This window comes from Pristiophorus japonicus, chromosome 24, assembly GCF_044704955.1.
Source record: "Pristiophorus japonicus isolate sPriJap1 chromosome 24, sPriJap1.hap1, whole genome shotgun sequence".
Taxonomy (NCBI): Eukaryota; Metazoa; Chordata; class Chondrichthyes; family Pristiophoridae; genus Pristiophorus; species Pristiophorus japonicus.
The window spans coordinates 26,221,469-26,248,883 of NC_092000.1; positions in this window are offsets into that span (position 1 = coordinate 26,221,469).

A 27,415-nucleotide genomic window follows, 5' to 3' on the forward strand; every position below is an offset into this window, starting at 1 on the left:
ACTGGTGTGTGTGATGATAACTCTGGTTGTAGCATAGGTCTTGTGGTCTGCTTTTCTCCATGGTCGGCACATGGACCTCATAAGCCTCAGAGCCTCGAGTCATGTTACTGCATTTAAGGTGCTATATCAATGCAAATTATTGTAATATTATTAAAATGAAAAATTCCAATTCCTGTTCACTGGGAGAGGGAGGATTAGTATAGAAGAATAAGGGATGATCTAATTGAGGTGTTGAAGATAATTAAAGGATTCGACAGGGTAGACAGAGAGAAACTATTTCCTCCGGTGGGGGGAGTCCAGAACAAGGGGACATAACCTTAACATTAAAACCAGGCTGTTCAGGGGTGATGTCAGGAAGCACTTCTTCACACAAAGGGCGGTGGGAATCTGGAACTCTCTCCACCCAAAAGCTGTTGAGATGGGGAGGGGGGGGGGCGTCAATTGAAAATTTCAAAATGGAGATTGATAAATTTTTGTTGGGTATTGAGGGATACGGAACCAAGGTGAGAAGATATGGTACAGATCAGTCATGGTCTAGTTGCATGTCCCTGTGTCCCTTGGTCCTTGGGGGTGAAATTCGCTCGTGCCTGTGTTGTGGCGTTAACCCGGGCGGGGCGGTAAGTTTTGCGGTGGGGAATGGTTTGCGTCTCCAGCCGCAAAATTCACCAGCTGGGCCCCGAGTGTGGGGCGGGGCACTAAGGGAGGCGTTGCGTTGTACACCTCTCGCAAGGCACTAGGCCGGCTGAGCAACTGAATCGTCCAAGCTACACAGCCGGCCTCGGAGCGCCCTGAGAGAGGGGTGCGGGAAAAAGACAATTGGCAAAAAAAAAACACCAAAAACATCCCCGATACAGTACTGACGCCACAGCAACATAAATCTCAAAAATTTCAAAATAAAATACAATCACACTTACCTCGGGTCAACATTCCTTCCCTCACTGCGGCCGGTACAGCTAGGACCGGCCGCTTTCCCAGACGGGCCCACTAGGGGGCGCTGCGGGGCGCTACGGAACGGGCGAGATTCAAATTTCGAGCCGGTGTCACAACCAGGGGGCGTTGCACACCGGCTCGCCTCTCCCGGGCGGTACTGCTCCGCGCCCCCGAGAACCCGGCACCGAATGTCCCGGCAGGGCACCTGAAGCTGGCCGCCCGCCCGGAAATGCTCTCCGCCGCCATTGCCGCCTCTCCGAACACTAACAGGGCAGCAACGAGCCGAGAATCCAGCCCAAAATGTCCCTGTGTTCCTCGTGCCAGCTGGCTCTTTGTGGATTTGTTTGTGACCTGGATCGGGGTCAGTCTCTGCTCTGTCGCTCTGGGACGATCTGTGATTTGTTTCCTCTGCTTTCATTACCCTGACAGATCGGTTTGAACCCTGAACTTTGAGGAGCCATTGTCAGTGCAATCGGCCACATCCCCCTGGACCAGCAGCTGGCCGGGTGTGACCAAGCCATCACCCCAAGTGCAGCACATCGCTTTCAGATCAATACCCACCGCGGAGCCCAGGCATCACCTTAAAGAATCATAACTCCTCACACATCTCTCACTTATTTTGTTTTCCATTTCTGCTCAGTCAAGCGGCATTTTGCATAAGCTGTGATCATATTGACAGGATTATTATTCAGCCCCATTTACCAGAACCCATCTATTTCGCACCATCAATCCCAACATCCCAAGGCGCTTCACAAGAACATTAACAAAACAAATTGACACATAAGGAGATATTAGGGTAGGTGACCAGAAACTTGGTCAAAGAAGTAGGTTTTAAGGAGCGTCTTGAAGGAGGAAAGAGAGGTAGAGAGGCAGAGAGGTTTAGGGAGGGAGTTCCAGAGCTTGGGGCCCAGGCAACAGAAGGCACGGCCCCCGATGGTTGAGCGATTATAATCAGGGATGCTCAAGAGGGCAGAATTAGAGGAGTGCAAATATCTCGGGGGGGTTGTGGGGCTGGAGGAGATAACAGAGATAAGGATGGGCAAGGCCATGGAAGGATTTGAAAGCAAGGATAAGAATTGTAAAATTGAGGTGTTGCCGGACCGGAAGCCAATGTAGGTCAGCGAGCACAGGGGGTGATGGGAGTGGGACTCAGTGCGAGTTAGGACATGGGCAGCAGAGTTTTGGAGGAGCTGAGGATTACAGTGGGTGGGAGGTAGGAAGCTGGCCTGGGGTGCATGATGACCCTGCTATCGGGCTGCCACTCAGCAGTCCCACTGGACTGCAAGGGAGGACATCCATGAGCTCACTGAGGCCCTTATCTACTTGGGCTCTCAGCCTGCCCAAGGTGGGATAGATGGTTGGGCTCAATGCCCGGAGGGCCCCAGTGTGAGCCTCCCTGAGAGATGCTACTGCTGGTGTCCCAGACCCCTAGCAGGAGGGCCTGAGCACAGCATCCACTGAGGTGACCACATGCTCCATCACTGGTGTGAGACTGTCGACGCACCAGAACAGTAGACAGGTTGGTCATGGGCTCCTCCAGCAGTTCCCGGACATTGTTCTCATGCCCGACAAGAGGCTCCCAAAGCAAGCGCTCTACTCGGAACTCCTTCATGGCAAACGAGCCAAAGGTGGGCAGAGGAAACTGTTATGTATGCAACACCTTGTAACTAGCATTCTACCACCACCAGAGGGCGCATCTGTTGGAGTCCCAAGGGATCCCAGCATCCCTTGGGAGCGCTGCATATAAACAGGCCTCCCATGCTGTGCCGGCACTCTGGAGTCAGAATAAAGAGACTAAGGTCACACTTACTCAGGTCTATAGTACTCAGTCACATTGCTTTATTTGAGACACAACAGAAATGTTTCAAGGACACCCTCAAAGCCTCCCTGATAAAGTGCGACATCCCCACTGGCACCTGGAAGTCCCTGGCCAAAGACCGCCCTAAGTGGAGGAAGTGCATCCGGGAGGGCGCTGAGCACCTTGAGTCTCTAATTGTCCTCGAGAGTTGGAGACTGTTTGGAGAAGAAGCATTGGCAGGCCATTCCAACATGGAGGCAGAGGTAGTTATTTGGAAGTGTTCCCACTGAGCCCAATTCCTCATTCAGTTGACATGCATTATCCAGCGAGCACTGAACAGCAACGAAACAAAGAAACAGTAAGTCATTTCATTTCTATAGCATTTTTCACATCCTCAGGATGTCCTGAAGCACTTTACAGCCAATGAAATGCTTTTTGGAGTGTAGTCCCTGTTGTAATGCGGGAAACGCGGCAGCCAATTTGCACACAGCAAGCCCCCACAAAAAGCTATGTGATAATGATCAGATAATCTGTTTTTGTGAAAGTGATTGAGCGATAAATATTGGCCAGGACACCAGGGATAACTACCCTGCTCTTCTTCAAAATAGCACCATGGGATCTTTTATGTCCGATGATTTTAGTTCTAAATCGTTAATATAAACTGTGAACAACAGTGGTCCCAGCACTGATCCTTGTGGAACACCATTCCCCACCTTCTGTCACTGTGAATAGTTACCCTTTACCCCTACTCTCTGCTTTTTGTCTTGAAGCCAGCAAGCTATCTAATATGTCCTTACTATACAGTATAAATGCACACGAGGCCCATACTTGAGAGAAGATCACTCTGTGACCAGTTACCTTTATTACCAAGACCTCAAGAGAGCGACGGTGGGTGGAGCTTCCCCTTTTATACCAGAAAGTTCAGGTTAGGAGTGTCTCCCACAGGTTCACTCCCTTGTGGTCAGTGTTCTCAAGGTGTACAACTTAGGTCAGTTTATACATGGGTTACAATGACAGTTGAATACATGACATCACCTCCCCCCCCAAAGTCTTATTGGGATCACAGGTTAAGTCTCTCTGGTGGTTTCCGCTCCCTTATAGAGCGCCTGAGTTGGGGCTCCGGTTGTTGGGCGCTGGCCTGAGTGTCTGCTGTTTGCGGTGCCTCAGGCCTGTCCGGACTGCCCACAGTGACTGGGCTCTCCTCCCCTTGGTTCCTGTGTTCGGTCACCTGTGGTGGAGTAAACTCTACGTCGTGTTGTTCCTCTGCTTCTTCTATGGGGTTGCTGAACCTCCTTTTAGTTTGATCCACGTGTTTACGGCAGATTTGTCCATTGGTAAGTTTAACTACCAAAACCCTATTCCCCTCTTTGGCAATCACAGTGCCAGCAAGCCATTGGGCCCTGCAGCGTAATTAAGGACAAAAACAGGGTCATTGACATCAATACATCGCGCCCTCGCATTCCTGACATGGTAGTCACATTGTGACTGGCGCCTGCTCTTAACAATTTCTTTCATAGTACGGTGTATAAGGGATAACCCGGCTTTGAGCATCCTTTTCATTAGCAGCTCTGCGGGTGGAACCCCTGTGAGTGAGAGTGGTCAGGATCTATTGGCCAACAGGAGGCGTGATAAGCGGCTTTGTAGGGAACCCCTTGGATTCTGAGCATCCCCTGTTTGATTATCTGCACTGCTCGTTCCGCCTGGCCGTTTGAGGCCGGCTTGAACAGTGCCGTTCTGACATGGTTGATATCATTTCCTGCCATGAAGTCCTGGAATTCAGTGCTTGTGAAGCACGGGCCATTGTCGCTGACCAAGACGTCCGGTAGACCGTGGGCGGCGAACATTGCCCATAGACTTTCTATCATGGCAGAGGATGTGCTTGAATTTAAAATGACACACTTAATCCATTTGGAGTCGGCGTCTACTACAACCAAAAACATTTTTCACATGAAAGGAACTGCGTAGTCCACATGGATGCGTGACCATGGCTTGGCGGGCCAGGACCAGGGGCTAAGGGGGGCTTCCCTGGGCGCATTGCCCAGCTGGGCACACGTGTTGCACATGTGAACACAAAGTTCCAGGTCTGCATCTATCCCTGGCCACCAAACGTGTGACCTGGCAATTGCCTTCATCATGACAGTGCCCAGGTGCTCATTGTGGAGTTCTCTGATGAACATCTCTCTGCCCTTCTGGGGCATGACTACTCGGTTTCCCCACAGTAGGCAATCGGCCTGAATCGAGATTCATCCTTGCGCATATGAAACGGTTTAAACTCCTCAGGGCATGCCCCATACGTGGCTGCCCAGTCGCCATTCAGGACACATTTCTTAACTAAAGACAGTAGCGGGTCTTTATTTGTCCAGACTTTAATCTGACGGGCTGTCACAGGTGAGCCTTCACTTTCGAAAGCTTCAACAGCCATGACCATCTCAGCATCGTGCTCAATTGCCCCCTCAGTGGTGGCTAGTGGGAGCCTGCTGAGTGCATCGGCGCAGTTTCCAGTGCCCGGTCTGTGCCGAATTGTGTCGTCATAGGCAGCTAACGTAAGTGCCCACCTCTGCATGCAGGCCAATGCATTCGCATTTATGACTGTGTTGTCAGCCAAAAAGGGACGTTCGGGGTTTGTGATCTGTCTCCAGCTCAAATTTCCTGCCCAACAGGTTACGGTGCATTTTTTTTTACTTCATATACACATGCTAGTGCTTCCTTTTCTACCATCCCGTAGCCCCTTTCTGCCTGGGACAGACTTCTGGCGGCATAAGCTACCGGCTGTAACTGACTATTGGCATTGACATGCTGCAACACACACCCGACACCATAGGACGACGCATTGCATGTTAAAACAAGTTTCTTACTCGGGTCATATAGCGTTAACAGTTTGTTGGAGCATAACAAATTGCGTGCTCTATCAAAAGCCCTTTCCTGGCTGTCCCCCCAGACCCAATAGTGACCTTTGCGTAGGAGCACATGTAGCGGCTCTAGCAGCGTGCTCAATTTGGAAAGAAAGTTGCCAAAATAGTTCAGGAGCCCCAGGAATAAACGCAGCTCCGTCGTGTTACGGGGTCTGGGTGCTCTCTGGATCGTTTCCGTTTTGGACTCAGTAGGTCTGATCCTGTCTGCTGCTACCCTCCTCCCCAGGAATTCTACCTCTGGAGATAAGAAGACGCACTTCGCCTTTTTCAGTCACAGCCCTATCCGGTCCAGTCTGTGTAGCACCTCCTCCAGGTTGTGGAGGTGTTCTTCAGTATCGCGACCCGTGATGAGGATGTCGTCTTGAAAAACCACCGTCCTTGGAATCGAGTTGAGGAGGCTTTCCATATTTCGCGGCGGCCAACAAATCCCGAACGGACATCTGTTCTATTCAAACAACGCCTGTGTGTCGTGATGGTGGTCAGTTTCTTCGACTCACTCGCCAGCTCCTGGATCATGTAAGCTGAGGTCAGGTCCAATTTTGAAAAAAGTTTGCCACCGGATAGCGTCGCAAAGAGGTCCTCCGCTCTCGGTAGCGGGTACTGGTCTTGGAGTGACACCCGATTGATGGTGGCCTTGTAATCGTCACATATAATCGCTCTGCATGCATCTGGGAACTTACATAGGCTCGCCAGTCGCCGGAGATCTGCCATGAAGTCAGGAACGCTTTGCCCTTCTCGCTGCCGGTGCGTGTAAAACCGGTGTCTCGCCATGTGCATGCTGCTCGCTGGTTTAAGGTGTTCCCCGATCAACTTACTGAGCTCTTCGAACGTCTTGTCCACCGGTTTCTCTGGCGCTCAAAGGTCCTTCATCAGGGAGTACGTTCTGGATCCACAAACCGTCAGGAGATGAGCCCTGCGTTTGTCGGCCGAATCCTGTCTCAACCATTCCTTAGTGACAAAACTTTGCTGTAGTCTCTCAATAAAGTCGTCCCAATCATCACCAACACAGTACCTCTCTTCTGTGCTGCTAGTGGCCATGCTTGCGTGGTTTAAATCCCAGTTTGTTGTCGCCAATAATATGTCCTTACTATACAGTATAAATGCACACGAGGCCCATACTTGAGAGAAGATCACTCTGTGACCAGTTACCTTTATTACCAAGACCTCTCAAGAGAGCGACGGTGGGTGGAGCTTCCCCTTTTATACCTGAAAGTCCAGGTTAGGAGTGTCTCCCACAAGTTCGCCCCCTGTGGTCAATGTTCTCAAGGTGTCCAACTTCGGTCAGCTTATACATGGGTTACAATGACAGTTGAATACATGACACTATCCATTCTGCTACTTGTCCCCTGACTCTGCATTCTCTGACCTTGTTCATCAGTCTATTACGGGGTACCTTATCGCAAGTCTTTTGATTTTCTAGATAAATTACATCTATTGCATTACCCTTGTCTACTCTCTCTGCTACCTCTTCAAAAAATTCAATGAGGTTGGTCAAGCAATACTTTTGAAATCCATTCATGATTATATTTTTGGTTTTAAGATGTTCTTCTATTTTCTCCTTTAGTAGGGATTCCATTTTTTTCCTGCCACCGATGTTAAACTGACTGGCCTATAATTCCCTGGACGTGTTCTATCCCCCTTCTTAAATAATAGTGGTGACCTTTGACACGTTTTGGTCAAAGCGCCATCCTGAGAGCAGCCAATCCGCAGGACTTCTGGCTCTTCCTCACAGCGCTGTCCTCGTGTTGCTAACTCTAATTGGCCGCATTCCTGGAGGTGTCATCACATGACCTCCAACCGCCCCGCCCCCACGCTCCCGTCATTGGTCGGCTGACACGTCCATCCAGGCAGCGCCCCTCGGTGCCATGGCCAATTGGATAGTGGGCAGTCTCTTCATTACCCGATTGGATGATCTTTGACAGCATTTCCTTCTCATCGTCAATATTTCTATAGAAAGAAAAGACTTGGATTTATATAGCGCCTTTCACGACCACTAGACGTCCCAAAGCACTTTACAGCCAATGAAGTACTTTTGGAGTGTAGTCACTGTTGTAACGTGGGAAACGCGGCAGACAGCAAGCTCCCACACACAGCAATGTGATAGTGGCCAGATAATCTGTTTTTTTGTTATGTCGATTGAGGGATAAATATTGGCCAGGACATCGGGGATAACTCCCCTGCTCTTCTTCGAAATAGTGCCCTGGGATCTTTCATGTCCACCTGAGAGAGCTGACAGGGCCTCGGTTTAACGTCTCATCCGAAAGACGGCACCTCCGACAGTGCTGCACTCTTTCAGCACTGCACTGGGAGTGTCAGCCTAGATTTATGTGCTCAAGTCCCTGGAGTGGAACTCAGCCTTCTGACCCAGAGGCGAGAGAGCTACACACTGAACCACAGCTGATGCTGCTGTGTCACTGCTGACATAGCTAATAAACAAAAGCGTTCAAAGAAAATGGAGCATAAACTCATTGTTTTTTCCCAATGCCGCTGTGATTGCAGCAGCGCTCGGGAGCTTAATATTTCATTCCTGGAGGCTCCGGGTCAATCCTGGAAGATTGACACCCCTACATTATCCACGGGCCACTGTCAGAAATCACAGGAAGGAATGCTCAGGGGTCAAGTGGATTCTAGAGGCAGCATGTGAGAAAAAGACTCCCCGCGCTATCAGATATTCCTTCTTTGCAAATAAACTGAAATTAAGAGGCTCATTACAGGGCAGTTTGCCGCCTCATGTGGAGCATGTAGTGACTGCAGCTTTATAATTAGGCAAATGTATGCAGCAGCACCAAGCTCATTCCCTCCCCCCCCCCCCCCCCGAGCCTGATTTTAATGACAATGCAAGAATGTCTTCACATGAAAAAATTATGGAGACACCTCTTGCATGAAAATCTTTCCAAAGAAAAACGTTCACGGGCTTGACTCCACCATTGCTCACAGTCTCTCTCTCTCTCTCTCTCTCTCCCGACCCAGTGTCGGCCAGTATGTCAGCGCTAGCCACAGCTACTGTGGCCAACTGGGAATCCAACTGAGAAAGAAAGAGAGAAAGAGAGAGAGAAAGAGAGAAAGAAAAGAAAAGAAAAGAAAAGAAAATAAAGAAAGAGAATGAGTGAGTGAATCGATGAATCAATGAATGAATCAATTATTGAATCATTGAATCAATGAATCAATAAAGAGAGAAAGAAAGAAAGAATGAATTAATTTATGGATTTCTACAGGACCTTTCTTAACCTCAGGACATCCCAAAGTGCTTTACAACAAAGTGTAAGTCACTGTTGTAATGTGGGAAATGTGGCAGCCAATCTGCGCACAGCAGGCTCCCACAAACAGCAATGTGATAATGACCAGACCATCTGTTTTTGTTATGTTGATTGAGGGATAAATATTGGCCCCAGGACACCGGGGATAACTCCCCTGCTCTTCTTCCAATGGTGGCCGTGAACTCTTCTACATTCACCTGAGAGGGCAGACGGGGCCTCGGTTTAATGTCTCATCCGACAGTGCGGCACTCCCTCAGCACTGCACTGGGAGTGTCAGCCTCGATTGTGTGTTCAAGTCCCTGGAGTCTCTGAAACCACAACCTGCTGACTCAGAGGCGAGAGTGCTGCCCACGGCTGACAATGTGGCTAATTGTATTTCTGATTAGTGAATAAAAAATGAGCAATAGGCATTGGTCATGTGATCTGAATGCCCCTGTGAACGTTAACCTTTTTTGTGCTTTAGTTGGTAAAATGGTAAAACACAAAGCAGAGTGCACGAGTGTTTTGGGATCGTTGTGTGTGCTTCACTTTCCTTACTGCTTATTGGTTCGTTGGTAAAACAATGTGTAACATCGATGAAAAAAACAGACTTCATCATGGAGAAAGGACCTGGCAACCATGGTCAGCCCAACCAATCAGAACAGCCGCTCCAGGCCAGTAGAACAAAGCCACCCTAACTGTGATGAGCAGCTCCAACAGGGCTAACCAGGGCAACGGGTCAGGAGCATCCAACCGTGACCTGAAGGGAGAGCGGGGGAGGGTGGGGATGGAGAGCGGGGGAGGGGTTGGATGGGGAGCAGGGGGAGGGTGGGGATGGGGAGTGGGGGGAAGGGTTTGTGAGTCTCATTGTGCGAGACAACATTCTCAATAATCACGCTGATGAAGTCACATTACCACTCACAACTGCTGGACAAAAAGCTAGAAGATGCATTGCAGTGCGTCGTCTGCAAAATGCAAGGCAGAATTACAACTTTGGCAAAGAGAAAGACTGTGTGGTTTCACACTAAACTGTGGTAGAGGTTTGTTAAGTAAAAATACACATGAGTACATTTGCCTGTATTGTCGGTCAAATGTATTTGACTAAAATTAGTGCACATGGCTAAAACTGTGTCACCATAACCACACCCGGGACTAGTCCGTAATTTTAATTGGACAACACTTGTAGTGTCTCTCTGCCCAGTGCTCTCCCTCTCTCTGTACAGTACTGTCTCGCTCCCTCGCTCTCTCTCCCTCTCTCTCTCTCTCTCTCTCTCTCTGCCCAGTACTGTCTCTCTCTCTCTCTCTGTACAGTACTGTCTCTCTCTCTCTCTCTGTACAGTACTGTGTGTCTCTCTATCTCTGTACAGTACTGTCTCTCTCTGCCCAGTACTGTCTCTCTCTCTCTCTCTTTCTCTGTACAATACTGTCTCTCTCTCTCTCTCTGTCCAGTACTGTCTCTCCCTCTCTCTCTCTGCCCAGTACTGTCTCTCTCTCTCTCTCTCCCCCTCCTCTGCCCATTACTGTCTCTATCTCTCTCTCCCTCTCTCTCTCCCCCTCTCTCTGCCCAGTACTCTCTCTCTGTACAATACTGTATCTCTCTCTCTCTGCCCAGTACTCTCTCTCTCTCTCTCCCTCTGCCCAGTTCTCTCTCTCTCTGCCCAGTACTGTTTCTCTCTCTCTCTCTCCCCCCCTCCTCTGCCCAGTACTGTCTGTCTCTCTCTCTCTCTCGCTCTCTCCCCCTCTCTCTGCCCAGTACAATCTCTCTCTCTCTCTGTACAATACTGTAACTCTCTCTCTGCCCAGTACTCTCACTCTCTCTCTCTCCCTCTGCCCAGTACACTCTCTCTCTCTCTCTCTCTCTCTGCCCAGTACTGTCTCTCTCTCGCCCTCTCTCTGTACAGTACTGTATTTCTCTCTCTGCCCAGTACTCTCTGTCTCTCTCTCTCTCCCTTTGCCTAGCACTCTCTCTCTCTCTCTCTCTCTCTCTGTACAATGCAGTCTCCCTCTAGACTTGAGCACAATGACCTAGGCTTACACTCCAAGTGCCGTCTTTCAGATGAAACATTAAACAGAGAACATAAGAACATAAGAAATAGGAGCAGAAGTCGGCCATTTGGCCCCTCGATCCTGCTCCGCCATTCATTAAGTTCATGGCTGATCCGATCATGGACTCAGCTCCACTTCCCTGCCCGCTCCCCATATCCCTTGACTCCCCTATAGTGCGGCTTCTCTTAAAGGGGAGGGCGCACTGCTGCTGCCGCCATGTTTTTCTTTGTCGGCCAACTGCCAGGTCGAGCCGACAATTACGCGCCCGGGTTCGGCCGGACTGCCAACCGACAACCTGTCACCTCCTCTTGGGTGCCAGGCCGCTGGCCTGGCCGAAACCCTCCCTGGTGGCCCAGTGGGCCGAAGTTTAAAAGGCGCTGCGCCGTGATGACGTCACCGCGGCGGTGACTCTGCACCGCCCCCGAGTTGCTGTCACCGCCGTGTCTTTGCCCCTCTCGTGTGGTCACCGCCCCCAGTTACACCGACTTCCGGATCAAAACAGAAAAAAAACAAAGAGCAGAATTCCGCGAAAGAGTCGACCTGAACCGCAGCTGGGGTAAAAACATCGAACAGGGTGGGAGCATCCGGTTTCGGTCGGGGAGGGGGGTGGGGGGGGGGGGGGGCGCAATTTCTACCCCTTCGTTTGGAATCCAGAGCTGGACCGGTGAGGAGAAAGTCAGAAACCCCGTATATCGGTCTAATTTATCGATTCTACGTGGGTCAGTGCTGCATGTTTACTCTCTTGTGACAAAGCTGCGGATGTTACATGGAGGGGGTGGGAAATTCGGTCCCGCCTCTGTTGCGGGGTTAACCCGGGCGGGGCGGTAAATCTAGCGCCGGCAAATAGTTTGCGTCTGCAGCCTCAAAATTCACCAGCTGGGCCCCGAGTGTGGGGCGGAGCGCTAAGGGAGGTGTCCCACACATTTCTCAGGGCGCTAGGCCGGGCTGAGCGACTGAAAATCCTGAGCTAAACAGCCGGCCTCGGAGTGTCTCGAGAGAGAGGTTTCCGTGGGAAAAAAAAACCCACCAAAAACATTCCCAATACTTTACTGACGCTAAACGACATAAATCGCAAAGATAAAAAAAACAAAAAACAACCACATTTACCCGAGGTCACAATCCTTCCCTCCGCTTCGCTCAGACCGCCCGCTTTCCCAGGCCAGCCCACCAGGGGGCGCTACGGATCAGACCAGTTTCAAATTTCGAGCCGTTGTCTCAACCAGGGGGTGTTGCACACCGGCTCGCCTCTCCCGGGCGGTACTGCTCCGCGCCCCCGCAAACCCGGCACAGAATGTCCCAGCGGGCCGCTGGAAGCTGGCCCCCCCGCCCGGAAGTGCTTTCCACCACCGTTGCCTCCCCTCCGGGGCACTTCAGGGGCAGCAACGAACCGAGAATCCAATCCTTCGAATGTACAGCGCAGAAACAGTCCATTCGGCCCATCTAGTCTGGGCCGGTGTTTATACACCACACGAGCGCCCTCCCATTCCATCTACTCATCTCGGCCTTTCAGTATATCTTTATGTTCCCTTTTCTGTCATGTACTCGTCTAGTTCCCTGCGAAAGCAGCGAAGCGATTTGCTTCAAACACTTTGTATGGTAGCGAGTTCCACATTCTCACCACTCTCTGAGCAAAGACAGTTCTCCTTGATTCCACATTGGATTTATTAGTAACTATCTTGTATTTATGGCCCCTAGTTTGAGATTCTCCCACAAGTGGAAACACTCTCTCCATATCTACCCTCTCCAACCCATTCTTAATTTTAACAACCTCTATCAGGTCACCTCGAAGTCTTCCCTTTTCTTGAAGAAAAAAGCTCCAACCTGTTCAATCTACCAAGTTCAAGTTCAACACAGCTTCACTACTTTTGAATTATCCCCAGAAATAAATCCCAGTGCTTAGTTATCATTTATAATTGCTTTGCTGACCTGTGCCACTGCAGTTAATGATTTGTTCAATTGTATTCCTATCAACTCCTACACCTTGTTCCCCGACTCCTCACCGTGTTCAATTCAAGATTCAGTACCACATCACCGCCATTAACTCAGTCCTTCCCTGGGCCTCGAGTCTACGAGACAACCCTCCTCTCTCAGCCTTAAAAGAGAAAAAAACGACTTGCTTTTATATAGCCACTTTCACATACTCGCGGCATCTCAAAGCACTTCACGGACAATTCTGAAATGTCCTCACCGTTCTTATTGAGACAAACACGGTTGCTACGTTTTGTGCACAGCAAGATCCCAAGCCCTGGGAAACCCCAGCCCCTGTATTGTGTGCACCTGCGAGATGCTCACAGGTTTTCAGAGAGTTGAGCTGCTCGTCAAATTCTGGTTGCGCTTCAGTCCCACACTCCTGATCTTTGGGCACCCGGTGCGGAGGGGAGCAGGTAGGTCCGAGGGCCTCCTCGTAGGACTGCTCCTGGGCATGGCCAAGGGGGCCATCAACCAGTCCAGGCAGCGGGCAGTCGAGGCGGTCGTTCAGCCCGACTGTCTGCCTCTCTTCCACGGTTACATCCGAGCCAGGATGTCCCTGGAGATGGAGCACGCGGTGTCCACCGGTACGCTCGCGGCCTTCCGCGAGAGGTGGGCGCCGGAGGGACTGGAGTGCATCATCACCCCCGGCAACCGAATTCTAATTTGATTAAAGGTTTTCGTTACAGTCTTAAATTGTTAATTTGTGGGTTCTAGTGCCCTTGTCAAAAGGGGCATTTGATTTAAGTAACAACAAAATAATTGTAGAGCTGTGGAGCTGGGAGTGGCTTAGCCAGTCACGTGATGTTCACAAGGCTCAATAAAACCCCAGCCAGTTGGGTTCGGGGGATCCACGATGGGGCAGGTGGTTGTGAGCCTGGTGGATGAACTGGTAATGTGCAGTGTGATTGTTAAACCTTTGCTAATAAACCAACTAGTTCTTAAGAGCAATGTGTTGCTATGAATTCTTAAGCAAAGAACCCATGAAGCAAATACATTACAGCCGGCAGCATTTAAATGTAAATCAGGCTCCCAGTTGCACTGTGGGAGACTGATTTAAATATGCTGATGAAGTGCCCCGCCTCTCCAAGACGGGACACTCGCACATCTCGCTATCCACCGCCGTAATAGCGCGTCGGGTTAGGGCTGCGCTTTGCGCTTTTTAAAGGTTTAAACCCCAACTTCCTCCCACCCATAGTGGGGCGGTGGGTTAATACCAAGGACATAGAATCCTCTTATCTGCTGTGATTGAGACAGCCACAATTCCAATGTTCAGGCCACTGGGAGCCAAGCTTGTCTGACTAATGTCGATCTTTCGCTCTGGTTAACGGGAGTGATTAATAAACTAAAATTCCAGCGGTGTTGTGAATGATGATGCTGCAGTTACTGATTACAGAAACCAGAGTGGAATCGTAAGTGGAGCCGACCCTTTCTGACCTTTCACTGGGCAGCCCATTGAGTCATAGTTAAGGCTCTAATTACCTCACTCAGATGGAAGGCTTTACTTTTGGCAAATGTCAAACTTCTCACAGTGGCATTAAGTAGAGAAGGGGAACTTGTTCTCCCAACGATTCCAGTCAATGCAACAAACATGGCCAGATCTCCTCTCAGAGGTCAGGGGTCGCCGATGGGCACAGCATGCACAAAGTACTTTGATTTCATTTTCCACACAGGAGCTTCATTTTTCCTTCTTACGTAAAAAGAAAGACTTGCATTTATATGGCGTCTTTCACAACCTCAGGATGGCCCAAAGCGCTTTGAGGTGCAGTCACTGATGTGGCTCAGTGAGTAGCACCCTTACCTCAGAGTCTGAAGGTTGTGGGTTCAAGTCCTACTCCAGGTACTTGGGTACACAAATCTAGGCTGACACACCCAGTGCAGTGCTGAGGGAGTGCTGCACTGTCAGAAGTGCTGTCTTTCAGCATTAAACCAAGGCCCCATCTGCCCTCTCAGGTGGACATAAAAGATCCCATGGCACATTTTTGAAGAGCAGGGGAATTATCCCCGGTATTGATATTTTCCTGCAGTCTACAGCTTTCTTCTTCATTATCAACCACACGGCTAATTTTTGTATCATCTGCAAACTTCTTAATCATACTCCCTACATTCAAGTCGAAATCATTAATAAGTACCCAACAAGCAAGGGACCCAGTACTGAGCCCTGTGGAACCCCACTGGAAACAGCCTTCCAGTCACAAAAACATCCATCGACCATTACTCTTTGCTTCCTGCCTCTGAGCCAATTTTGGTTCCAATTTGCCACTTTGCCCTGGTTTCCATGGGCTTTTACATTCGTGACCAGTCTTATCAAAAGCCTTGCTAAAATCAATGTAGACTACATCAAATGCATCACCCTCATCGACCCTCCTTGTTACCGCCTCAAAAAATTCAATCAAGTTAGTCAGACACGACCTTCCATTAACAAATCCATGCTGACTGTCCTTGATTAATCTGTGTCTTTCTACATCAAGAATTTTCCTGTCCCTCAGAATTGTTCCCAATAATTTTTCCCACCACTGAGATTAGGCTGACGGGCCTGCAATTACTCGGTCTATCCCTTTTTCCCTTTTTAAACAAAGGTACAACATAAGTAGTCCTCCAGTCCTCCGGCACCACACCTGTAGCCAGAGAGGATTGGAAAATGAAGGTCAGAGCCTCTGCTATTTCCTCTCTTGTTTCTCAACAGCCTGGGATACATTTCATCTGGGCCTGGGGATTTATCCACTTTCAAAAATGCTAAACCCCTTACTACCTCCTCTCTCACTATGTTTATTTCATTTAATATTTCACATTCCTCCTCCAAAATTGCAAAGTCTGCATCGCCCCTCTCTTTTGTGAAAACAGATGCAAAGTATTCATTAAGAACCTTACCCATGTCTTCCACCTCTGCACATAGATCACCTTCAGGGTCTCTAATAGGCCCTACTATTTCTTTAGTTATCCTCTTACTCTTAATGTTTATATAAAACATCCTTGGGTTTACCTTGCCAATATTTTTTTCATGTTCTCCCTTTGCTTTCCTAAACAGGTGGGCCTCAGTTAAACATCTTATCCAAACGACAGCACAGCACTCCCTCAGCACTGCACTGGAGTGTCAGCCTAGATTTTGCACTTAAGTCTGAAGTGAGACTTGAACCCACAACTTTCTGACCAAGAAGTGAGTGTGCTACCCACTGAGCCACAGCTGACACTGGCAGCAATAGCTCTATCTCTACTGTAGTTGGCAGACTCAACCCCTATCTCTTTCAATTAAAATTAAAATTTTCATTGCCTCATCCTGAGAGATAAAGATGTAGTCATTCACTCATTGCCCTGCTGGGGACTGGAGGTCCTGTGCCTCAAGAAAGAAAGAATTGCATTTATATAGCGCCTTTCACGACCACCAGACGTCTCAAAGCGCTTTACAGCCAATGACTGCACAATGTAATCACTGTTGTAATGTAGGAAACGCAGCAGCCAATTTGCGCTCAGCAAGCTCCCACAAACAGCAATGGGATGATGACCGGATAATCTATTTTTGTGATGTTGATTGAGGGATAAATATTGGCCCAGGACACTGGGGAGAACTCCCCTGCTCTTCTTCGAAATAGTGCCACGGGATCTTTTACGTCCACCTGAGAGAGCAGACGGGACCTCGGTTTAACGACTCATCTGAAAGACGGCACCTCCGACAGCGCAGCACTCCCTCAGCACTGCCCTGGGAGTGTCAGCCTGGATTGTGTGCTCAAGTCCCTGGAGTGTGTACCATCTGAAGGGCAATGATGAGACAAAGATGGATGGGGGTGAATGACTGAGGATTTCCCCAGGGCATGTCCTCTCTTCTACACAGTTTGTTTTTCACACCCTCCCCTCATGGCCTCGCATCGAATGCTCATTGTCCAGCTTGACCTCTGACCTCACCCTATTCGACGATCTTGAGAATGTTCAAGATCCACACTTCACCGTGTCAGCATCACATATCTCTCTCTCTTAAGCCATTTGCTCTTTCAGTCTAAGTTTCATAAGAACATAATAGGAGCAGGAGGAGACCACACGACCCCTCGAGCCTGCTCCGCAATTCAATAAGATCATGGCTGATCATCGACCTCAACTCCACTTTCCCGCCCGATCTCCGTATCCCTTGATTCCCCCCAGACTCCAAAAATCTATCCCAGCCTTGAATATATTCAGAGACTCAGCATCCACAGCCCTCTGGGGCAGAGAATTCCAAAGATTCACCACCCTCTGAGTGAAGAAATTCCTCCTCATTTCTGTCTTAAATGGCCGACCCCTTATCCTGAGACTGTGACCCCTGGTTCTAGACTCTCCAGTCAGTGGGAAACAACCTCTCAGCATCTACCCTGACAATCCTCTTCACAATCTTGTATGTTTCAATGAGATCACCTCTCATTCTTCTAAACTCCAGAGAGTATAGGCCCATTCTACACAATCTCTCATCTCACCCCCAGGAATCAATCTAGTTGCACCGTCTCCAAGGCAAGTATATCCAAGTATTTCATTTAGTTAATATTAATATTTTTTGGACACGAAGGCCATTTTTTTGCTCTCTAAGAAAATCAAGAGATATGGGGATAGGGAAGGAAAGTGGAACTGATGTAAAAGATCAGCCATGATCTTACTGAATGGGAGAGCTGGCTCGAGGGGCTGTAAGGCCTACTCCTAGTCCTTATGTTCTTCATGATCCAGACAAAGAAAATCATAATGCACTGTGCAGAAAGCTACAGTTCAAACCAAACTCCCCCAAATGCTACTATATATCAAGAAATCCTCCCCTGTACTTAAACGATCAGGAAATTAGGGGTGCATGCAATAAAGGTGCAGCAGTTATAATGGGTGACTTTAATATGCACATAGATTGGGCTAACCAAACTGGAAGCAATACGGTGGAGGAGGATTTCCTGGAGTGCATAAGGGATGGTTTTTTAGACCAATATGTCGAGGAACTAACTAGGGGGGAGGCCATCTTAGACTGGGTGTTGTGTAATGAGAGAGGATTAATTAGCAATCTCGTTGTGCGAGGCCCCTTGGGGAAGAGTGACCATAATATGGTGGAATTCTGCATTAGGATGGAGAATGAAACAGTTAATTCAGAGACCATGGTCCAGAACTTAAAGAAGGGATCTTTGAAGGTATGAGGCGTGAATTGGCTCGGATAGATTGGCGAATGATATTTAAGGGGTTGACTGTGGATGGGCAATGGCAGACATTTAGAGACCGCATGGATGAACATTCCTGTCTGGCGTAAAAATAAAAAAGGGAAGGTGGCTTAACCATGGCTATCAAGGGAAATCAGGGATAGTATTAAAGCCAAGGAAGTGGCATACAAATTCCAGAAATAGCAGCGAACCCGGGGACTGGGAGAAATTTAGAACTCAGCAGAGGACGAATAAGGGTTTGATTAGGGCAGGGAAAATGGAGTACGAGAAGAAGCTTGCAGGGAACATTAAGACGGATTCAAAAGTTTCTATAGATATGTAAAGAGAAAAAGGTTAGTAAAGACAAACGTAGGTCCCCTGCAGTCAGAATCAGGGGAAGTCATAACAGGGAACAAAGAAATGGCGGACCAATTGAACAAGTACTTTGGTTCGGTATTCACTAAGGAGGACACAAACAACCTTCCGGATATAAAAGGGGTCGGAGGATCTAGTAAGGAGGAGGAACTGAGGGAAATCCTTATTAGTCGGGAAATTGTGTTGGGGAAATTGATGGGATTGAAGGCCGATAAATCCCCAGGGCCTGATGGACTGCATCCCAGAGTACTTAAGGAGATGGCCTTGGAAATAGCGGATGCATTGACAGTCATTTTCCAACATTCCATTGACTCTGGATCAGTTCCTATGGAGTGGAGGGTAGCCAATGTAACCCCACTTTTTAAAAAAGGAGGGAGAGAGATAACAGGGAATTATAGACCGGTCAGCCTGACATCGGTCGTGGGTAAAATGATGGAATCAATTATTAAAGATGTCATAGCAGTGCATCTGGAAAGAGGTGACATGATAGGTCCAAGTCAGCATGGATTTGTGAAAGGGAAATCATGCTTGACAAATCTTCTGGAATTTTTTGAGGATGTTTCCAGTAGAGTGGACAAGGGAAAACCAGTTGATGTGGTATATTTGGACTTTCAGAAGGTTTTCGACAAGGTCTCACACAAGAGATTAATGTGCAAAGTTAAAGCACATGGGATTGGGGGTAGTGTACTGGTGGATTGAGAACTGGTTGTCAGACAGAAAGCAAAGAGTAGGAGTAAATGGGGACTTTTCAGAATGGCAGGCAGTGACTAGTGGGGCACTGCAAGGTTCTGTGCTGGGGCCCCAGCTGTTTACACTGTACATTAATGATTTAGACGAGGGGATTAAATGTAGCATCTCCAAATTTGCGGATGACACTAAGTTGGGTGACAGTGCGAGCTGCGAGGAGGATGCCATGAGGCTGCAGAGCGACTTGGATAGGTTAGGTGAGTGGGCAAATGCATGGCAGATGAAGTATAATGTGGATAAATGTGAGGTTATCCACTTTGGTGGTAAAAACAGAGAGACAGACTATTATCAGAATGGTGACAGATTAGGAAAAGGGGAGGTGCAAAGAGACCTGGGTGTCATGGTACATTAGTCATTGAAGGTTGGCATGCAGGTGCAGCAGGCAGTTAAGAAAGCAAATGGCATGTTGGCCTTCATAGCGAGGGGATTTCAGTACAGGGGCAGGGAGGTGTTGCTACAGTTGTACAGGGCCTTGGTGAGGCCACACCTGGAGTATTGTGTACAGTTTTGGTCTCCTAACCTGAGGAAGGACATTCTTGCTATTGAGGGAGTGCAGCGAAGGTTCACCAGACTGATTCCCGGGATGGCGGGACTGACCTATCAAGAAAGACTGGATCAACTGGGCTTGTAGTCACTGGAGTTCAGAAGAATGAGAGGTGATCTCATCGAAACGTTTAAAATTCTGATGGGGTTAGACAGGTTAGATGCAGGAAGAATGTTCCCAATGTTGGGGAAGTCCAGAACCAGGGGACACAGTCTAAGGATAAGGGGTAAGCCATTTAGGACCGAGATGAGGAGGAACTTCTTCACCTGTGGTGAACCTGTGGAATTCTCTACCACAGAAAGTTGTTGAGGCCAATTCACTAAATATATTCAAAAAGGAGTTAGATGAAGTCCTTACTACTCGGGGGATCAAGGGGTATGGCGAGAAAGCAGGAATGGGGTACTGAAGTTGCATGTTCAGCCATGAACTCATTGAATGGCGGTGCAGGCTAGAAGGGCCGAATGGCCTACTCCTGCACCTATTTTCTATGTTTCTATGATCCACCAACTCTCCTTTTAACGTAATTCATCTTGTAGACAATTTGAATAAACATTTCTCCCCAGCCCTCAGCTGTCCCAATTTCAATGTTAACTCAAGTGAACCCAACCTTGAATCCTTCATTTCAAATTCTATGTGCCTCTCTAATTTAATTTCAATCCCTCCGATAGTTATCAGTGTGTGTTTAACTCTATCCTGATCGTATCATCAACAACTCGAGCCTCACACCAGGGCGCTTGCCTGTGGCTCCCAAGGTCACCACCAGTGGCCCTCAACTATTGCACCACAGCGGACCTCAGGACCTTAAATCCTTTCCTGACTTGGGAGAATAGAAGTCAGGGGTTAATTGCTACCTTGGCTGAGCGAAACTTGCAAAAGACTTGTTGGTGAAATCAGTCACCAGGACACCACTTCACGCTTACTGTACGTACTGGGCGGGCCACATTGTCCGCATGCCAGACACGAGACTGCCAAAGCAAGCGCTCTACTCGGAACTCCTTCACGGCAAGCGAGCCCAGGTGGGCAGAGGAAACGTTAAAAGGACACCCTCAAAGCCTCCCTGATAAAGTGCAAAATCCCCACCGACACCTGGGAGACCCTGGCCAAAGACCGCCCTAAGTGGAGGAAGAGCATCCGGGAGGGCGCTGAGCACCTCGAGTCTCGTCGCCGAGAGCGTGCAGAAAACAGGCGCAGGCAGCGGAAGGGGCGTGCGGCAAACCAGTCACACCCATCCTTTCCTTCAACCACTGTCTGTCCCAACTGTGACAGGGACTATGGCTCTCATATTGGACAGTTCAGCCACCTAAGGACTCATTTTAAGAAAGGAAGCAAGTCTTCCTCGATTCCAAGAGACTGCCTCTGATGATGACCGAATGCACATACATTTAAAGACATAGTGACTTAAATTTAAATTGACTTAAATCCAAGATCTCAGCTGTTGTGTATAGATGAACTCCACGAGGCTGAGTACTGTGAGCTAAACTTAGTGTGACTTTAGTCTTCTTTATTACAACTCCAGAGTGCCTAAACAACATGGCAGCCAACCTTTTATACTGGCCCTGCACGTGGGTGCAGGTGACCATTATTGTTGTGTAGGCATGCCTGCTCACTATGTGATGTCTGTAACACTGTCATGCAACATTGAATGTACCCTTGTACTGTACACACCATACCGGTACACTAGAGGGTGCTGTTGCTGGAGACCCGGGGTTGCCTGCACACGGCAGGTAACCCAGAATAAAAAGGAACGCGCAGCTTGTTGTCAGCACTCAGGAGCTGCTAATAAAGGACTGCAGGTCTGCAGAGTTTAAGCACCATACCCTGCCTCGTGGAGTCATTACTAAAGGTGCCTACATACACCACAACTAGCGACGGGAATATGGGATCACGAACTACACGCTCAACATGTCTAACCTCAGCAACTTTCAGCAATTTACGGAGGGGGAGGATTGGGACACTTTTGTGGAAAGATTGGAACACTTCTTTATAGTCAACGACCTGGACGGGGACACACCGGCCACACTACCGAACAAACGCAGGGTCATCCTGCTTAGCAGTTGTGGGCACACCATCTATGGTCTCATCAGGGACTTACTAACCCCAGAGAAGACAACCACCAAGAGCCATGAGAAACTTGTAACAATCATACAGGAACAACTAAAACCGAAAGAAAGCATCCTCACAGCCAGGCACCGGTTCTACACTTACCGCCGACCTGAGGGCCAAGAAATTGCCAAGTATGCTGCACACTTAAGAAGACTAGCTGCACCGTGTGAGTTTGGCGACCACCTTAATGAAGCACTAAGGGACATATTTGTCATCGGAATCGGCCACGAAGGCCTCCTACACAAATTGCTCTCGGCTGACATCACGGTCACCCTGCAGAAAGCAATTCAAGTGAGCCAGGCCTACATGGTTTCGGCCAGTGACTCCAGGCAAATACTGACCCAGGACTCTAAACCGGCGAGCGCAGTGCACCGCATGGACACTTCTAAAGGCAGAAATGCTGCCCCGAGTCCTGCAACCCTGAGTCCGCCACATGGGGCAAACCGAATGGCCCCGTGCTGGCGCTGTGGAGGAAACCACAGGGCCCACCAGTGCCGCTACAAAGACTATGCATGCAAAGGCTGCAAAGAAAAAGGGCACCTTCAGAGAATGTGCAGAAAAGGCTGTACTCACTGTGTCTCTGATGAGTTGGCTAATCACCGGGGCTCCGACACAGATGAAGATGTAGCTGCTCTAACCCTGGGTGAGGAGTATGGAATCTTTACCTGCTCCACCGGAAGTTCTCCGTGGATGATGGAAGTGGACATCGACGGGGTCCCAGTCTCCATGGAGATCGACACAGGGGCGAGCCAGTCTGTGATGAGCCAAAAGACCTTTGAAAAAATTTGGAGGAATCCTGCCACTTGACCGAAACTATCTCCTGTCCAGGCAAAGCTGCTCACCTATACCAAAGGTAAAATCCAATCGTTGGCAGTGTAGACGTCCAGGTCTCCCAGGGCAGCGTGTTGCACAAACTCCACCTGTGGATTGTAGCCGGTGACGGTCCCAGGCTGCTGGGCAGGAATTGGATGAACCAGGTCCACATCAGGCGAAGTGGTGCTGTGGAAGAAAAGAGCACCACCGCCTGCCTGCAGCAAGACCACAGAATGACTGCAGCACCACAAGAACGTGGAAGAAAAGAGCACTGCAAAATGGCTGCAGCACACCAAGCAACAGACCTGCATTCAAAATGAGAGTCAACATGGAGGAGCATCATATGACATCGAGCGGCCAATCGGATTTGAAAGCTTCCTTAAAGGAGACCGGTAACCAAAAAAATTTAAAGGGGAAGTTCCAACTATTTGAGTACACGGACTTTAAAGCTAAAGATGCAATTAAAGGGTGCAAGTATGAAAAATTATGCAATGTAACCATGGACTGTGATGCTGGTTTAACTAATGTGACTAATGAGATGAATGCAGGTGTCAGTAAGGTTAAGAACAAGTTTATTATGCTTAATAATAATGATAGAGATTGTGAAATGCCTAATGTAACCATGTCTGTTGAAACCAGGACACCCAAAAGTGATACAAGTGCTAGAATGTATAATGCAGGCTCGACTATGTGTGATCAGAGCCAAGGTGTCATGGGTAGGACACTGTCAAAGAACATTGGGTCCTTAAGGGACCATGCTAATGCCAATGGAATCCCCCTGTGGGAGACCCCAGGTCCAGCAGGCTACCTGATCATGTACCCTGGACCTTTGGAACGAATGTGATGCCCCTTGCAGGACACACACACAGCCAGTGAGAGCAGACCCACTACAGGGACAGTGGTCAATGGGCAGCCCAACCACCACCAATGGCAACCTGCACCAGACCAGCCCTACAGCCCCTTGTCACCAGGGCCAACACCAGGAGCATGAGGCCAATACCCTCCAGCTTCCCTGGCAAACCCTGGGATGACCTGACCCTCATCCCCAGTCTTGTGGCCATGCCCACCACCCCACAACTACCCACATCACAGTTTATACACACCACCCACTGCTGCTGTGGCTGCCTCCCCTAGGGACCCCACAACAGTGTCACCCACATGGTCTGTGTGTGAGGGAGGGGAAACGTACGAGGCCAACCTCAAGCACAGGGGTCACACAACCTCACCACAACCTCCCATAGCCCACCTCCCCTGGTCATGACAACTAGGATATGAAAAATACTCAGGGGGAGTATTGTTGTGTAGGCATGCCTGTTCACTGTGTGATGTCTGTAACACTGTCATGCAACATTGAATGTACCCTTGTACTGTACACACCATACCGGTACACTAGAGGGTGCTGTTGCTGGAGACCCGGGGGTTGCCTGCACACGGCAGGTAACCCAGTATAAAAAGGAACATGCAGCTTGTTGTCAGTATTCAGGAGCTGCTAATAAAGGACTGCAGGTCTGCAGAGTTTAAGCACCATACCCTGCCTCGTGGAGTCATTACTAAAGGTGCCACATACACTACAATTACGACTCCAACAGTCGCGCCCTCTGGTGGCAAGTATTACATAGTTACATACATAACATCAGCGACATAAGACAAACATCATCCCGTAACTGCAACTTCGTAATGCTCCAAATCCCCTTCCCTCTTGATGTTACTCTCAAGGTGGTCAAATACGTCCTGCGGATTCATAAACCTGCTGCAATCAATTTAATGTAAAGATCGTGATACAATTAAACTCATTTTTAGTGTCAGCTGTGGCGCAGTGGGCAGCACACTCGACTCTGAGCCAGAAGGTTGTGGGTTCAAGTCCCAAATCAGTGCAGTGCTGAGGGAGTGCTGCACTGTCGGAGGTGCCGTCTGTCAGATGAGACGATAAACCGAGGCCCTGTCTGCTCTCTCAGGTGGACGTAAAAAATCCAATGCCACTATTTCGAAGAAGAGCAGGGGAGTTATCCCCGGTGTCCTGGCCAACATTTATCCCTCAATCAACATCACAAAAACAGATTATCTGGTCATTATCACATTGCTGTTTGTGGGAGCTTGCTGTGCGCAAATTGGCTGCCATGTTTCCCACATTACAACAGTGACTACAGTTCAAAAACTACTGTATTGGCTGTAAAGCGCTTTGAGACGTCCGGTGGTCATGAAAGACGCTATATTAATGCAAGTCTTTCCTAGATATGATTTCCCCAATCAAGTGCGTATGCATTTCGCCAAATAAATTTCAGCCGAAATGGGTTTACCTGACTCATCTTTAATTTAAAATCTATTTTATTCAAAACACTGTTAGTGAAGGCACAAACATTTCTCCCAATTCCTAACAATGTTCCCTTAAGCATCACAGGTACAATGTATAACTAAATCAGTAATTGGGTTCAAAAATTGGAAACACTTGCATCCTTAGGTTTATTGGTATCATCAGTGTGGAGCAAAAGACTGTTTTCTGTGAAAGTGTCCTCTTCTGGCCCTTCAGGCCCGAGATGCACTTTCACCTGGGACATCTGCCAAGCAGCTCAGTACGGAACAGATCCCAGAAACGGAACCAGCAACCCTGAAAACCATCCCAATCCCTTGTGTTTTCCGAATGCGATTTTACTGGATTAATAAAAAAAGTTACAAAGTATCCCAAGGACGTCAATCGGCCACTTTCGGCAGCCTGTTCCACAATGAGGATTGAGTGAAGCCTTGCAAAGATAGTCAAGCTCCAACCAAGCTAACACAAACAAAAAAAACACTAGTTGTTTAACGAAACCCATTTGTATTTCTGTGAACTTGTGTGGCTTAATCTTGTTGCGAAAGATGGAATGTCAGTTTGCTCATCTTATTTGAAGCCCGATATTCAGTCCTGCGAAAGTCAATGGGCCAGACTTTCCAGAAAGGCCCTCAACGCCCGATTGCCCGCTGAGAAGGATCGCTAAAAAACGGGCCAGAATTTCCATTTTGAGGGTAGAGGTGTGTGGAACTGATCGCTGGTTCTCGGCGGTCTCTCAGTGGGTAAGTGGAAAGTTAACCAAATGGCCCGTCGTTACCGGAATGGACGGTAAGTACAAAAATTTAGGCCGAGGCTGCGGTTGGGCCTATAGAGGGGGAAAAACTTAAAGAAAAAATTATTATTTAAAAAAAACACATACAAAGCATTCCCAAGACAGTTTTAAGCCTAATTGCCATGGTAAAATTTTAAGTAAATAATTGAATAACCTTTCACTTACGTTTCTTTGCAGGGTCCCTCCCTTACCGGCCTGTAAAAGCAGCTTTTACAGGGCGGGTCTCTCGGTGATCTGGACGTCGGCAGTTGAGCCGAAACTTACGCCCTGGCGGTTCTCGGCGTTGCACGTTGGCGGTCTGCTCCCGGCGGGCGACTTCAGATACCAAGGAAAAAACTTGCGTGCATACTCTCGCCGGGCAAAAAAATCAGCTGTAACGCCGAGAAAATCGCCAACATTGAAGCCGAAAGACTGGCCCAGTGGAACTAAATATTGGACGGAGGGATCTAGCGAGCGTCTGATACGATACAGCCCATCATTCTGGTCTCTTCCTCCCCTGAACGATAAGGGAGTCAAGGGTTATGGGGAGCGGGCAGGAAAGTGGAGTTGAGGCCAAGATCGGATCAGCCAGGATCGTATTGAATGGCGGAGCAGGCTCGAGGGGCCGAATGGCCGACTCCTGCTCCTATTTCTTATGTTCTTACGTAGCGCTAACGCCCGAGACACGTTTCTGTCCACACATGTTTACAAATGTCCAGTGGATTACAAGTCATCTTCTTCTTGGAACGTCTTTTCGTAATAAAATAGTCAGAGGCTGCAGTATTTCTCCATTTACCAGAAATAAGGGTGCTGCACCCTGGAGTCAAACACTTGCTGGTTTATTAAGGGTTAAAAGGTGCTTTGCTATCGAAGAACGCACGCTGCAGCCAGTTGAACTCAACCTTCTCTCCTCTCTCTCTCACACGCTTCATCCGACCTCACGTTACAACTTCACCATTTTTATATCTTTCTAACGGCATTATTTCACATGATCTTGAAGCACTTCACACCAGTTCCCAGCAGTCTTTATTACTCTGTCCCAGGCTCTCTAAACATCTATCACCCAAGGCTCTCTCTCTCTCTCTCATGTCTCCGGTCCCAAGGCACGTGGGGATTTAAGTCCCCGCAAAGCAAATTTTGGGCTTGCTACAGATAAGTTAGCCTCGAGCCTTACAGGAACTGTCATGTACTCAACTGTCATTGTAACCCATGTATAAGCTGACCTAAGTTGAACACCTTGAGAACATTGACCACAAGGAGGTGAATTTGTGGGAGACACTCCTAACCTGAACTTTCAGGCATAAAAGGGGAAGCTCCACCCATCTTCATCACTTGAGGTCTTGGTAATAAAGGTAACTGGTCACAGAGTGACCTTCTCTCAAGTATGGGCCTCGTGTGCATTTATACTGTATAGTAAGAATACATCATTGGCGACGAGAAACTGGGATTTAAACCATGCAAGCATGGCCTAGCCGCACAGAAGAGAGGTGCTGTGTTGGTGATGTATGGGACGACATTATTGTCACTAAGGAATGGTTGGGACAGGATTCGGCCGACAAACGCAGGGCTCATCTCCTGACGGTTTGTGGATCCAGAACGTACTCCCTGATGAAGGACCTTCTAGCGCCAGAGAAGCCGGCAGACAAGACATGCGAAGAGCTCAGTAAGTTGATCGGGGAACACCTGAAACCGGCGAGCAGCATGCACATGGTGAGACACCGGTTTTATATG